This window comes from Panthera leo, chromosome C1 (genome assembly GCF_018350215.1).
Source record: "Panthera leo isolate Ple1 chromosome C1, P.leo_Ple1_pat1.1, whole genome shotgun sequence".
NCBI classification, from domain to species: domain Eukaryota; kingdom Metazoa; phylum Chordata; class Mammalia; order Carnivora; family Felidae; genus Panthera; species Panthera leo.
The window spans coordinates 162,679,502-162,696,396 of record NC_056686.1 but is presented as its reverse complement, the minus strand read 5'-3'; positions in this window follow the sequence as shown (position 1 = coordinate 162,696,396).

Below are 16,895 nucleotides of genomic sequence, written 5' to 3'. Positions count from 1 at the left end.
TTTCTCAGGAGTGAAATTAGCATAACAAGGGCCAATTTCCCTGAGTTGTTATGGAAATCAACTGAGATCATATATATTCCGCTCTTAGGACAGCTGTCGACACTAGTAAGTGCTTAATAAATATTGACTGCTGCTAATAGTGTAGTTAGGTGTAGTTTAGTGTACTAATAGTGTAGTTTAGCAAGATGTTGCAGACTATTATTACTTAGTAGCCCTTAAATGGGTCATCTGCTTTTGGGGTCTGGCTACCATACAATTTAAGGAAGATCACAAGAACCTCATTTCTAGGAATAATCAACAATCAAGAAAATCTGTCTTGGGCAGCAACATGCAGAAGAATGAAACTAGACCGCTTTCTTACACCATACGCAAAAATAAACTCCAAATGGTTGAAAGACCTAAATGTGAGACAGGAAACCATCAAAACCCTAGAGGAGAGAGTAGGCAACAACCTCTTTGACCTCAGGTGCAGCAATTTCTTGCTCAACACATCTCCAAAGACAAGGGAATTAAAAGCAAAGATGAACTATTAGCCCCTCATCAAGATAAAAAGCTTCTGCACTGCAAAGGAAAGAATCAACAAAACTAAAAGGCAACCGATGGAATGGGAAAAGATATTTGCAAATGACATATTGGATAAAGGGTTAGTATCTAAAATCTGTGAATAACTTACCAAACTCAACACCTGAAAAATAAATAATCCAGTGAAGAAATGGGCAGAGGACATGAATAGACACTTTTCCAAAGAAGACATCCAGATGGCCAACCAGCACATGAAAAGATGCTCAACGTCACTCCTCATCAGGGAAATACAAATCAAAACCACACTGAGATACCACCTCACACCAGAGTGGCTAAAATGAACAACTCAAGAAACAACAGATGCTGGCAAGGATGTGGAGAAAAGGGAACCCTCTTGCACTGTTGGTGGGAATGCAAACTGGTGCAGCCACTCTGGAAAAGAGTGTGGAGGTTCCTCAAAAAAATTAAAAATAGAACTACCCTACGACCCAGCAATAGCACTACTAGGAATTTATCCAAAGGATACAGACATGCTGATGCATAGGGGCACAAGTACCCTAATGTTTATAGCAGCACTTTCAACAATAGCCAAATTATGGGAAGAGCCTAAATGTCCATCAACTGATGAATGGATAAAGAAGATGTGGTTTATATATACAATGGAATACTACTTGGCAATGAGAAAGAATGAAATCTTGCCATTTGCAGCAACGTGGATGGAACTGGAAGGTATGATGCTAAGTGAAATAAGTCAGTTAGAGAAAGACAGATAGCATATGTTTTCACTCACATGTGGATCTTGAGAAACTTAATATAAGACCATGGGGGAAGGGAAGGGAAGGGAGAAAATAATAGTTACAGAGAGGGAGGGAGGCAAACCATAAGAGACTTAAATACAGAGAACAATCTGAGGGTTCATGGAGGGGTGGGGGAGAGGGGAAAATGGGTGATGGACATTGAGGAGGGCACTCGGTGGGATGAGCACTGGGTGTTGTATGTAAGCGATGAACCATGGGAATCTACCCCAAAAACCAAGAGCACACTTTACACACTGTATGTTAGCCAATTTGACAATAAATTATAGTTAAAAAAAATATTTGTCTTGGGGCACCTAGGTGGTTCAGTCGGTTAAGGCTCTCAATTTCAGCTCGAGTCATGATCTCACAGTTTGTGAGTTTGAGCCCCGCATCAGCTCTGAGCTGATGGTGCGGAGCCTGCTTGTGATTTTCTCTCTCTCTCTCTCTCTCTCTCTCTCTCTCTCTCTCAAAATAAATAAATAAACTTAAAAAAAAATTTGTCTTCCTCAAGCAGGATTTGCACACAAAGCCACAAACAAGTCCAAGTCGTTAAGAGACTCTATGCTAAGAAAAAGACTGAAAGAATATACATTATTTTTTTTATTGTGGTAAAAAACACCAAACATATAATTTACCATCTTAACTGTTTTTAAGTGTACAATACCGTAGTATTAACTAAATACACATTGTTGTGCAATAGATTTCCAGAAAATTTTCATCTTGGGAAACTGACACTCTATACTCATTGAACAACTCTTTTTATTCCCCGTCCCCTCAAACCCTGGCAATCATTATTGAACTTTTGAAGAGTATGACTGATGTAGATATCCCATATAAGTAGAATTATACTGTGTTTGTCCTTCTCTGACTGGCTTACTTCACTCAGCATAATATCCTCAGAGTTCATCCGTGGTGGAGCATAACAGAATTTCCTTCTTTTTAAATGCGGGATAATATTCCATTGTATGCATATGTCACATTTCTTGACAATACTTGCTTTTTTGGTTTGTTTGTTTTTTCTAGTGGACATCCTAATAGATGGGAGGTGACCTTTCGTTACCTAAACATAGTCACTGGCCCTTATCATTATGGTTTTGATGTGCATTTTCCCAATGCTTGGTGGTGCTAAGCATCTTTTCATTTGCTTACTGACCATTTGGGTATCTTTTTTGGAGAAATGTCTATTTCAGTTCTTTGTTCATTTTGCAAATGGATTATTTGGGTTGTGGGAGTTCTTTACACATTTGGATACTAACCACTCATTAGCTACATGGTTCGCAAATATTTCCTCCTGTTCCAACGGTGGCTTATCTACGCTGTCAATTGTTTCCTTTGCGACATCAAAGGTTTTAGGTTTTGATGTAGTTCCATTTGTCTATTTTTTATTTTGTCGCCTGTGCTCTTGGTGTCATAGCCAAGAAATCATTGCCAAGATCAGTATCACGAAACTTTTCCCCTTTGTTTTTTTCTAGAAGTTTTATAACACGTTCAAGGTCTTATCTTTAGGCCTTTAATCCATTTTAAAAAATTTTTTTTTAATGTTTATTTATTCTTCAGAGAGAGAAACAGAGGGCGGGCAGGGGGAGGGGCAGAGAGAGGGAGACACAGAATCCAAAGCAGGTGGGGCTTGAACTCACAAACCACAAGATCATGACCTGAGCTGAGGTCACTTAACTGACCAAGCCACCCAAGCGCTGCAGGTCTTTAGTCCATTTTGAATTAATAGGTAAGGTAAGTGTCCAATTCATTCTTTTGGGCATGGATATCCAGTTTCCCAGTACCACTTGTTGAGGAGACTATCCATTTGCCATTTGTAGCCCTGGCACACAATCATTTGAAGATCATTTGGCCATATACAGGAGGGTTTATTTCTGTCCATTTCTCTCTGTTCTGTTCCATTAGTCTACATGTCTGACTCCGTGTCATTACCATACTGTTTTGTTTACTGTAACTTTGTAGTGTGTTTGGAAATCAGTAAGTGTGAGGCCTTCGACTTTGTCTTTCTCTCTCAAGATCGTTTTGGGGAAATAGATTGCATTTTCGTATTTTGTTAATGCTGCTGTGTTCAGTTAGTGGGACTACGAGTGACCTAGTTGAATTCTGCAGGTTGTATTTCACAAGCAAACATAACAAATGGATATGTTAGTATAACCTGGGAAGAGAATGAAACATTCTTTATTTCATAAATAGATATAGTCTGGATTCCAAGTGTCTATCTCAGCTAATTGTGGAAAGTTTAACCCTGCCAATTTCAATTATAGCTGGTGCAATAAAATGATTTTTCAGCTAAAAATGATGTTATCAGCCCAGTTTCAGGACAGTACCTAACCCCATCTCCAGTCGGTCTCTCCTCCCCATCTCTCCTCTGGTCAGCAGATGATGGCAGCAAGGAGAGGTGATGGGTGGTGGAGACAACTTACCTGATGGTTTTCACTGGTTAGCCATTGAACTCCACCCTGGACCAGGCCCTGCAGGATAATGCCTGATATTTGCTCTGACTGGTGGCAACTGACTGGTCCACTGGAATCTTCTGGCCTCCAGCCCAACTTTTATGGTGCATAATATCCCAGAGATGTAGCCAATTTTTCTTACTAACTCTAGTAAAAAGTCCTTGTGTGTATTTTTAATGACATCCTTTGCCTTTGCCAGGCAGCATCAGGGACAGTCACATGAGCACAGGCTCCTAAGTACAAGACTGAATACACACTGGCCTCACAATACCAAACAAGGCAGAGTCCCTTCCAAAACCTGGAAGGGGCAACCCATCTTTGTTTTTTTGGTTTTTAATTTTATTTTAAATTCTAGTGTAGTTAACATGCAGTGTTATATTGCTTTCAGGTGTACAATACAGTGATTCGACAATTCCATACATCATCCAGGGCTCATCACAACAAGTATACTTCTTAATCCTCATCACCTATTTCACCCATCCCCTGGTAACCATCAGTTTGTTCTCTATGGTTAAGAGTCTGTTTCTTGGTTTGTCTCTCTCTCTCTCTCTCTCTCTTTTTTCCTTTGTTCATTTTTGTTGCTGTTCCTTAAATGCCACATAGGAGTGAAATTATACAGTATTTGTCTTGCTCTGACTGACTTATTTCACTTACCATTATACCCCCTAGATCCATCCATGTTGTTGCAAATGGCAAGATTTCATTCTTTTTTATGACTGAAAAATATTCCATTGCATGTATGTGTATGTATGCATTGTGTGTGTGTGTATATGTGTGTGTGTGTGTGTGTATGCTATGTATATATATATATGTGTGTATATATATATGTGCTATGTATATGTATGTGTATATATATGCTATGTATATATAGCATATATAGCATATACACATATATATAGCATATATACATATATATAGCATATATATATGCTATATATATGTGTATATATATAGCATATACATAGCATATATAGCATATATATATATATGCTATGTATACATAGCATATATAGCATATATATATATATATGCTATGTATACATAGCATATATAGCATATATATATATATGCTATGTATACATAGCATATATAGCATATATATATATATATATGCTATGTATACATAGCATATATATATATATATATGCTACTTCTTCTTTATCTATTCATCTGTTGATGGACACTTGGGCTGCTTCCATAATTTGGCTATAAATAATGCTGCTATAAATATAAAAGGTGCATGTATCCCTTTGAGTTAGTGTTTTTGTATTTTTTGGAAAAATACCAAGTAGTGCGATCACTGGATAGTAGGACAGTTCTATTTTTTTAACGTTTATTTATCTATTTTGAGAGAGAGAGAGAGAGAGAGAGAGAGAGTGCATAAGCAGGGACAGGGCAGAGAGAGAGAGAGAAAGAGAGAAAATCCCAAGCAGGCTTTGCATGATCCCAGTACAGGGCTCAATCCTACGACCCTGAGATCATGACCTGAGCCAAAATCAAGAGTCGGATGCTCAACCGACTGAACCACTCAGATGCCCCTATTTTTAACTTTTTCCACAGTGGCTGTACCAGTTTGTATTCCCACCAGCAGTGCACAAAAGGTTCCCTTTTCTCCACATCCTCACCAATACTTGTTGTTTCTTATGTTTTTGGTTGTAGCCATTCTGACAGGTGTGAGGTGATACCTTATTGTGGTTTTGATTTGCATTTCCCTGATGATGAGTGACGTTGGGGATATTTTCATGTGTCTGTTGGTCATCTATGTCTTCTTTGGAAAAATGTCTGTTCATGTCTTCTGCCCATTTTTTAATTGGATTATTTGTTTTTTGGGTGTTGATTGTAGAAGTTCTTTACATATTTTGGATACTACACCTTTATTGGATATGTCATTTACAAATGTCTTCTCCCACTCAGTAAAATGTCTTTTAGTTTTGTTGATAGTTTCCTTTGCCGTGCAGAAGCTTTTTATTTTGATGTAGCCCTAATAGCTTATTTTTGCTTTTGTTTCCCTAGCCTCAGGAGACATATCTAGAAAACTTTTGCTACAGTCAATCTCAGAGAAATTACTGCCTGTGCTCTCATCTAGGATTTTTATGCTTGTCTCACACTGAAGTCTTTAATCCATTCTGAGTTTATTTTTGTGTATGGTGTAAGAAAGTGGTCCAGTTTCATTCTTTTGCATGCTTATTTAAGTTTTTTCTCTTTATTTATTTTTTGATGAGTCTGGCTCAAGGTTTATCAATTATGTTAATCTTTTCAAAGAACCAGCTTCTGGTTTCATTGATCTATTCTATTGCTTTTTTTTATTTTTAAATTTGTTTTTTAATGTTTATTTATTTTTGAGATAGAGAGAGAGACAGAGCATGAACGGGGGAGGAGCAGAGAGAGAGGGAGACACAGAATCGGAAGCAGGCTCCAGGCTCTGAGCCATCAGCCCAGAGCCCGACGCGGGGCTCAAACTCACGGACCACGAGATGGCGAGATCGTGACCTGAGCTGAAGTCGGACGCTCAACCGACTGAGCCACCCAGGCGCCCCTATTCTATTGCTTTTTAAGTTTCTATATCATTTATTTCTACTCTAATCTTTATCATTTCCTACCTTCTGCTTAGTTTGGGTTTTGTTTCTTCTTCTATTTATAGCTCCTTTAAGTGTAATGTATTTGAGATTTTTCTTGCTTCTTGTGGTGGGCTTGTATTGTTATAAACTTCCCTTTTAGAACTGCTTTTGATGCATCCCAAAGATTTTGGACCATTGTGTTTTCATTTTCATTTGTTTTTCATGTGTTTTTTTATTTCTTCTTTGATTTCTTGGTTGAACATTTATTGTTATTTAACTTCCATGTATCTGTGATCTTTCCAGATTTTTTCTCATAGTTGATTTCTAATTTCATAGTATTGTGGTCAGAAAAGATGCATGGTATGACTTCAGTCTTTTTTAACTTCTGAGGTTTGTTTTGTAGCCTAATATGTGATCTATTCTAGAGAATGTTCCATGTGCACTTGAAAAGAATATGTTTGTTCTGTATTATGATAGATTAATTTTCTGTTTAAATGATTTATCCATCAATGTAAACAGGATATTAAAGTACCCTACTATTATTGTGTTCCTATCAGTTAGGTCCTTTGTGTTGTTTAATGGTTTTTAATTGTTTCATGTATTTGGGTGCATATATATTTACAATTGTTATATCTTCTTGTTAGATTGTTCCATTTATTATTATACAATGCCCTACTTTGTCTCTTTTTACAAACTTTGTTTTAAGGTCCATTTAGCCTGATATAAGTAGTGCTAATCTGGCTTTCTTTTGACATCCATTTGCATGATAAATGTTTCTCCATCTCTTTATCTATTTACCTTTAATCTGCAAGTGTCTTTTGGTCTGAAGTGAATCTTTTATAGGCAGCATATAGATGAGTCTTATTTTTTTATCCACTCTGTCATCCTATGTCTTTTGATTGGAGCATTTAATCCATTTATATTCAAAGTAATTATAGATATGTATTTATTGCCATTTTGTGATTGCTTTTGTAGTTATGCTCTGATACTTTCTTCTCCTTCTCTCATCATTTGCTGGTTTTCTTTGGTGATATACTCCGATTTCTTACTCTTTATTTTTTGTATATCTATTACTGTGTTTTGAGTTGTGGTTACCATTTGGTTTATCTATAACATCTTCTGTATATAGTAATCTGTATTAAACTGATGGTTGCTTAATTTTGAACTCAGGCCTTTTTCCTCTCCCCTCCTTGTTTCAGATATTTAGTATCATATTTTACCTTCTTTCGTTTTATGCTTTTCTTGACTGATTTTTACAGATATGCTTAATTTTGTTGTTGTTTTTGTTGCTTTTGTGCTTCCTATTCTTCTTGCTTTTACTTACGTATTTTGCTTTCTATTCACAGAATCCCCCTTAACATGTCTTGTAGGTCTGTTTAGTGGTCATGAATTCTTTCAATTTTGGTTTGGGAAACTATCTCTCCTTCTATTCTGAAAGATATCAGCCTTGCTAAATAAAGTATTCTTGGCTGCAGATTTTTCCCTTTTATAGCTTTGAATACATCATACCACCCCCATCTGGCCTGCAAAGTTTCCGCTAAAAAATCAGCTGATATCCTTATAGGGTTTCCTTTGTATGTAACTGGCTTCTTTTCTCTTGCAATCTTTAAAATTCTTCCTTTATTGCTATTTTTTGCCATTTTAATTACTATGTGTCTTGGTGTGGACCTCCTTGGATTGAATTTGTTGGGGGATCTCTGTGCCTCCTGAATCTAGATCTTTGTTTACCTCCTCAGATTTGGGAAGTTTTCAGTTATTATTTCTTCCAACACATTTTCTGCTCCCCTTTCTCTCTATTCTCCATCTGGGATCCCTATAATGCACATATCATTATGTTTGATGGAGTCACTGAGTTCTCTCTTCTCATTATGCAGTATGTTTTCGGTCTCCCATCTGTTCAGCTTGATTGCTCTCCATTCATTACTCTATCTTCCAAGTCACTGATATGTACCTCTGCTTCCTGTAGGCTACTATTTATTCCATCTAGTGTATTCTTAATTTCATTTATTGGGTTCTCATCTCTGATATGTTATTTGTTATCTCTTTGTCAAGAGTCTCACTGATATCTTCTACCCTTTCCTAAAGCCCAATGATCTTTATGATCATGACTTTAAACTCTATATCAGGCAAATTACTTACTTCTCTTTTGGTTAGATCTCCTTTTGTGATTTTTGTCCTTTTCTTTCATTTGAGGTATATTTCTCTGTCTCCTCATTTTATCTACCTCTCTGTGTCTGTTTCTGTTTGTTAGGAAAGTCAGCTATATCTACTGCTCTTAAAAGTAGTGGCCTTATGGAAAAGAGGTCCTGCAGTGTCCTTCAGTGCAGTGTCCCCAGTTAACCAGAACCTGGCACTTCAAGGGAGTCTCCTGTGTGTGTTGCTTGCATCTGCTATTGTGTTTGAAATGCTTTTCCTTTCAGTCCAGATGTCTGCACTGACTCTTCGCCTCTTATAAGCTGCAGTTGCTCTCTGTAGTGTCAGTGAGACCCAGGAAGTGTGGCTCTGAGGAGGGGTCACTGCAGAAGGGCCCAGGGGCCAGGTGGTGATGTTAGCAAATTTTACACTGAGCCACTAGTCCTAGGCTGGATCCTCTGAAGCTCAGTGGCCATCAGGGCAATGCTTGCAGAGGTACTGGGGCACAAAGAGTATTAACAAAATTTGCACTGAGCCCAGGGCCAAGGCCAACAGCCTTGGAATGCATGAGTCCTCAGGAGAACTCATGGGCAGGGCACACTGCTGGCAGGTTAGGCAGCACGTGTCTATGCAGCAGGTGGCTCTGTGTTTATGCTGGTAGCAGAGGAGGAAAATGGCACCTGCCAGCTCCTTTGTTTATAGAGAAGTCTCCCAACACACTCTGAAATCAATATAAACTTATCTCTCTCCTGTTGTGCAAGCTGTCATTTCTATGTTGCCTCTCCTCTGGTTGCTGTCTTTTAAGGGGCCTGGGCCCAGCTATCACCAGCCCCCCTGTGTCAGTTTTTAAAGCTCTAGGCTGGAGGAGACCAACTTCTGATACCCTGCCATCTTTCCCGCATCCTGTTTGGCAATAGATATGTCTATAAGAGCAGATACTCAAAAACAAATCCCTCTGGAGAAGAAAACACAAGACTTACACCATCACCACTCCCTGCTGCCTGTTGCAGATATTCCCAACTTCAAGAGGAATGTGATGGATTGAGATGATAGGGGGGTTGGTTACAGGCAGGAAAAATTAAGATATAAAATTTAATATATCTAGTTATTACTAGACAACAAAACGAATTAATTTATCATCCTTATAGAATTGAAAGGACAAAAATAACATTTAAGATTCCGGTGGGCCTCACTTCTGAGCAAAATCTAAGAGGAAGTAGTAGGATGAGATATACCCCCACTCTTGCAGCTGGTCTTGAGGCCACAGCTAATCTTCATCAGTTCCCTCCTTCATTACCTATTCTAAATTCACCCCACTCTCAGCTACCACCTTTGCTAATCTCTGTGGCTTCCCTGGTGATGTGACCTAGAACCTCATCCCTGAAATATCTCAAGGGAGATATGGTCAGATGGTCTGACAATGGGCAATGGTCACTGTGCCCTTCTCAGGCCAAGATCACTGTGCTTGTCCACTTACTATCAAATCTGGTCTAGCGAACACCAAGAGGCACTCAGATGGATCACCTGAAGCCAACATACTACTCTCACCCCTATTGTGTAAATGCAGCCTGATACCACCTGATGCCCTTCCTCTTTTCCTAAACATCAGAAGTCTGAAGGGTTTCTCAGGTAGTAGCCATAGCTTTTAGTTCAACGAGACTCTTCCTTGGTCCCCTGGTAGAAGTGTTCAGGCTTTGGGGACCAGAATCTCTAAACCTGCAGAGCCCAGATTTGTGGAGATTCCAAGTACAAATTCCCCAAGTAGGTCATTGCAAATGGAGGTGAGTGGAGTCTTCTTCCTTTCTGTAGTTCTCAGTTCAATGTATGCTTTCCATTGAAGGTGGAGCCACATATAAAGTTCTTTGATTCCAGGTATACACTGTGTCCTGGAGGATGACACCACTCTCTAAAGTATCATCTCCAAGCTGGCACTTTAGCTGTGCCTTTAGCAGTCAATTCCAATGTCCTATCAGGCCACAAGAGTAGTGCAGTAGGTAATAAGATCAGTGAATCTTATAATCATGCATCCTCTCTCACACTTTCTTTGCTGAGAAGTGGGCTCCCTAGTCTGATGTCAGAGTATATATGATCCCATACCAGTGAATTAAATTCTTAATATGCCCTCAAATAGTGGTGCTAGAAGAGGTCCTGTAGGGAAGAGCAAATCCAGAATATGTGTCTATTCTTGTCTGAATGAATCACTATCCTTTAAATATGGAAGGAATTCAGTGTAGTCAACTTTCCACCAAATGGCTTATTGGTCTCCAAATGGCACCATAGTGGAGCCTCAGTTAGCCAAGGATCCCATACAGGGCCAGGACGAAGTATGTCTTTCCCAATTACACATTCAGGGAACAGGAAAGTGACCACCAGATGAATCTTCAGACCCAATTTTCCCACTGTAAACTAGACCCAACCTACCCACTGTAGCACGGACTCCATTCGTTTGTTACCTGGCTCCTGTATACCCACACTCTAGCAGTAGGCTCATGACGATGCTGAGGGGATCCAGGTTCTAATGTCAACTAAGATTCTGTGTCTAATAATTCTTGAAATGTTTAGGTGCTCAGAGCTTAGTTGCCCAGATAAATGATAGTAGACTCCTTTAAGGAAGGACTAGAAGGATCATTATTATGTACACCTCCTGTAGTGTTGTAGGATCATTCCACCAGGCAACTGAAGCTTTCCTTCAGCCTATATGTTCCAGACCTCAAAACTTGCTCAGGTCTAGAAAATGGGAAAAGGACTGTGACTTTTGTTATAAAAACTTCCCTCAGGCTTCTGACCATCTTTACTGGATTGAATAGTGTCCCCCCAAAACTCATGCCCATCAGGAACCTCAGAAAGTGACCTAACTCGGAAATAGGGTCTTTGTAGATGCAATCAAGTTAAGATTAAATCATACTGTACTAGGATAAGGCCTTAATCCAATGACTGGTGTCCTTATAAGAAGAAGGCAATCTGGACTGAGATACATAGGGAGGAGGACACCATGGGAAAATGAAGACATACAGAGAGGGTGATAACAGAGGTGGATATTGAAGTGATGCATCAACAAGCCAAGGAACACCAAAGATTCTTGGGAACCACCAGCAGCTAGGAGAGAAGAATGAAAGAGATTCTCTCTCAAAGCTTCCAGAAAGAAATAACCTTGACAACCGCTTGATTTCTGACTTTTACCCTCCAGAACTGTGAGAAAATAAATTTCTGTTGTTTTGATGCACCCAGTTTGTGGTTTTATTACAACAGCCCTAAGAAACTAATAAGCCATCCATCCTTTTTTATTTATTTATTCAAAGCAAAGTTAGTTAACATACAGTGTAATAATGGCTTCAGGAGTAGAATTTGGTGATCCATCACTTATATATAACACCCAGTGCTCATTGCAACAAGTGCCCTCTTTAATGCCCATCACCCATTTAGTCCATCCCCACACCCACCTCCCTTCCAGGAACTCTCAGTTTGTTCTCTGTATTTAAGAGTCTCTTATGGTTTGCCTCCCTCTCTGTTTTTATCTTATTTCTCCTTCCCTTCCCCGTATGTTCATCTGTTTTGTTTCTTAAATTGCACATGTGAGTGAAATCATATATTTGTCTTTCTCTGACTGATTTACTTCACTTTCATAATACATTCTAGTTCCACCCACATTGTTGCAAATGGCAAGCTTTCATTCTTTCTGAACATGGAGTCATATTCCATTGTATATGTATACCACATCTTCTTTATCCATTCATCAATTGATGGACATTTGGGCTCTTTCCATACTTTGGTTATTGTCAAAAGTGCCGCTATAAACATTAGGGTGCATGTGCCCCTTCAAATCAGCATTTTTTATCCTTTGGATAAATACCTCATAGTGCAATTGCGGGGTTATAGAGAAGCTCTCTTTTTAATTTTTTGAGGAACCTCCATACTGTTTTCCAGAGTGGCTGCACCAGTTTGTATGCCCATCAACAGTGCAAAAGGATTCTCCTTTCTCTGCATCCTCGCCAACATCTGTTGTCTCCTGTATTGTTAATTTTAGCCCTTCAGACAGGTGTGAGGTGGTATCTCATTGTGGTTTTTATTTGTATTTCCCGAAAGGCATGAGTGAGTGATGCTGAGCATCTTTTCATGTGTCTGTTTGCCATCTGGGTGTCTTCTTTAGGAAAGTGTCTGTTCACGTCTTCTGCCCATTTCTACACTGGATTATTTGTTTTTTGGGTGTTGAGTTTAATAAGTTCTTTATAGATTTTGGATACTAACCCTTTATCCAATATGTCACTTGTAAATATCTTCTCCTATTCCATAGGTTGCCTTTTAGTTTTGCTGATTGTTTCCTTCACTGTGCAGAAACGTCTTATCTTGATGAGGTCCCAATAGTTTATTTTTGCTTTTGTTTCCCTTGCCTCTGGAGACATGTCTAGTAAGAAGCTGCTGTGACCAAGGTCAAAGAGGTTGTCGCCTATTTTCTTCTCTAGGATTTTGATGGATTCTTGTCTTGCATTTAGGTCTTTCATCCATTTTGAGTTTATTTTTGTGTATGGTGTAAGAAAGTGGTCCAGTTTCATTCTTCTGCATGTTGCTGTCTAGTTTTCCCAACACCATTTGCTGAAGAGACTGTCTTTCTTCCATTGGATATTCTTTCCTGCTTTGCCAAAGATTAGTTGGCCATACATTTGTGGGTCTATTTCTGGGTTTTCTTTTCTGTTCCACTGATCTATGTGTCTGTTTTTGCGCTGGTACCATACTGTCTTGATGATTATAGCTTTGTAATACAGCTTGAAGTCCAAAATTGTGATGCCTCCAGCTTTGGTTTTCTTTTTTTCTTTTTTTTCTTTTCAACGTTTATTTCTTTTTGAGAGACAGAATGTGAGTGGGGGAGGGGAAGAGCGGGAAACACAGAATCTGAAGCAGACTCCAGGCTCTGAGCTGCCAAGCCCAAAGCCCGATGTGGGGTTTGAACCCATGAACCGTGAGATCATGACCGGAGCCAAAGTCAGATGCTTAACCACCGAGCCACCCAGGAGCCCCATCCAGCTCTGGTTTTCTTTGTCAACATTACTTTGACTATTTGGGGTCTTTTCTGGTTCCATACAAATTTTAGAATTGTTTGTACTAGCTCTGTGAAGAATGTTGATATTATTTTGATAGGGATTGCATTGAATTGATAGATTGCTTTGGATAGTATCAACAGTTTAAGAACATTTGTTCTTCTAATCAATTAGCCTGGAATGTTTTTCCATTTCTTTGTGTCTTCCTCAATTTCCTTCATAAGATTTCTATAGTTTTCAGCATACAGATCTTACCTCTTTGGTTAGGTTGCATTTCTATACACCAGCAATGAAGCAGCAGAAGGAGAAATCAAGGAATCGACTCCATTTACAATTGCACAGAAAACTATAAGATGCCCAGGAATAAACCTAACCAAAGAGATAAAACATCCATCCTTGATTTATCTTGATGGTATAGATTTTTTTCAGTTTATTGAGAGAGACAGAAAGAGAGATGGAGAGTGAGGGAGGGGCAGAAAGAGAGGGAGAGAGAGAATCCCAAGCAGGCTCCACGCCACCAACACAGGACCTCATGCAGGGCTTGAACCCACAAACCATGAGATCATGACCTTGACCGAAGTCAGATGCTTCACTGACTGAACCACCCAGGCTCCCGTGATGGTACAGATTTAGTACCCTTGTCACTGCTCATCTATTTTGTCCCTAGAAATGCTGTGTTTTGTTAACCGTCCGGAACTCTATAGATTAGCAACCCTACTCCCCTCTGCACTTGCTATTCATTATAATAATTGTGTCCACCTGGCTCCTGGAGGTTAATCACTGCCACCTGGGCTTTATTGTCTTCTGGTCTAAGATTTTGCTACCAAGGTGCCTGGTTCTGTGGCAGCATCTCCTACCATCACCCCTGGCCTACAGAGGAGGACAATCACCAGACACCTCTCCCCGTGAATGCTGCATGATCTTGGCAAAACGTGCATCCTTTGAGCCTTAATGTAATCATAGGATGAGTTTTCTAAACTTTCACAGTATATCCACTCCAGCATGCTGACTTCTCTGAGCCCTTGAGCCCCTTTTTTCCATCCTCATGGAATTCTGACACTGCACCTCATTTACTGTAGGCCGTAGCTACTTCCATGCTTCTAGGGGTGACTTTGCACCATCTCCTAGAGTTCTTCACAAGGTGGCAAATCCTGTATCTCGGAGACGGCCATCAGCAACACTCCCTCTTCCAAACTTATGTTCTTGGATCAGGCATTGGTGCCTGACGGATCCCTGCCTGCCTCCGGATTACCACCTGAGTGCTGGATACTATAGCAGCTCTCTGAGTCCTCTCTCTCCAACCCTTCTGATAATTCCCTGTGTTAAAGCCCCTTCCTCCTGAGTTATCCAGAGTGCTTTCTGTTCTCTGTTCTGATAATTTTGTTTTGGTTTGGTTCGGTTGGGATTTTGTTGTTGTTGGTTTTCTTGTTTCTTTGTTTTTTCAGAGTTATACTAAAAAAGGAAGAGATAGGAGAGAAAGTAGCTGGAGAAAGGCAATGTCAGAGAAGGGCAGAGGGCAAAGGTATATTTACAATATTTAAGTAGCATGGCAAGGGCCTCTCTCCCCACCATCAAAACAGAAGTGATCAACCCCTTTGGCCAAGCCACAGGGAGATCCATGTGTCTCCAGAGGGGGTGAGGGACACTCAGGGAGCAGGGGAGTGGTGTTTGCCAAGTGGTACTAAATTCTTTCATATTTAACTACTGGTGTTGGTGTACTAGAAAGTCCTGGAAAGAACAACACCTGAGAACAAATATAGACTCAGAGGGGAAAAAACTCACCAGGAGGGACTTGTTGAAAATGATCCCTCCCCAAAGATTTTAATCCAGTAGGTCTGGGGTAGGACCCAGGAATCTCTTGTCACAAGCGCTTCAGGAGATTCTGAAAGAGCAGGTCCACAGAACTTTCTATAAGAAAGACTAACCAGACGGAGAGGAACAGAGGAAAAGGAACACTACAGATGGAGCAGAAGCAGGATGCTGAGGCCGCAGAGTGGCGTCAGTGTGGTTCTGTGACTTTTCTTCCATGAGGACCCTGAAGACCAAGCACGGAAGTCAAACATGTCCCCAGTCGTGTGAGTCCAGGCTTGAGGATTTTCTGGAACAGTGCCCTGAAACGAGGCAAGTAATCAGAGGCTATGGAGAGAGAAAAGCTCAAGGTATTCAATCAACTGGAATGTCTAGGAAGGAGGAAAAGCCAGAAGGGAGTCAAAAGATTGGGAGGAAGTTGAGGATTTCAGCAACCTGAAGTCTCTATGAGATCAGAGTGCAGGTGTGGGAGAAGCAAGGGTGTGACAGAGAAGGGAGGAGGCTGTGGTCAGCCTTGTAACGCGGAGCACTTCTGGGTTGTGACTGTCCACAGAATATGTTGTCCAGGAAGCGGGTGGCTGTACTGGAACAGAGATAGAGGCACATGGATATGACATCATGCAGGAAATGCAACACTAGTGTGATGGGCTGAAAAATGCCCCCCAAATTTATTCACATCCTAATTCCCATAACCTGTGAATGCCACCTTATATGGCAAAAGGGGGTGATGGGGTCTTAAAGGTGTGATTAAGGATCTGGAGACAAAGAGATCATCCTGGACTATATAAGTGAGTCCTAAGTGCCATCACATGTGTCCTTGTCAGAAGAGGCAGAGATTTTACATACTCCGAAGAGGAGAAGGCAATTTCTGACCACAAGGGCAGAAATTGGAATGATGTGGCCACAAGCCAAGGGATGCTGGCAGCTGCTGGCAGCTGGAAGAAGAAAGGAACAGATCCTTCCCTAAAACTTCCAGAGGAAGGCGCCGAACCCTGCCACCTTGATTTCAGCCCACTGATGCTGATTTTGGGCTTCTGGCCTCCAGAACTGTGAAAGGATACATTTCTGTTATTTTAAACCCCCAAATTTGATCACAGAGGCCACATGAACTAATACAGCTAGGTTGCTGAGTACATTATATGGCCATTGAAACATCCTAGTCTGACTGTGGGTTAAGCAAGCAGTCTGATGATTATAAGGGAGTAAGTGGAAAGTTCAGTAATGACACCACGTAGAGGACAGTGGGCAGAATGAAACCCAAAAGAGGAAGAGCTTTTATCAGAAGGTGGAAGGGTAATTGTGTAGAAAGAGCATGAGAGAGCAAGATGAACGCCACCCTCCCTGGCTTCAGATACGTGAAGAAAGAGTACTCTTCCCCGCAAGCAGCTACAGGGAAAGAGGGACCTAGAAACTTTACAAGTAGACTCCAGAGTTGATCTTTTTAAGGTGTTGAGGGATGTTGAGATAGGAGAATAATTTTTCTGCTGTTCTTCAATTCTAAGTCTTTAGAATATCAAATGTATTAAACATAAAAAATCTCAATCCAGGGTTTAAGATATAGAATACTGTAAGCTGTATGTAACTATGACCATT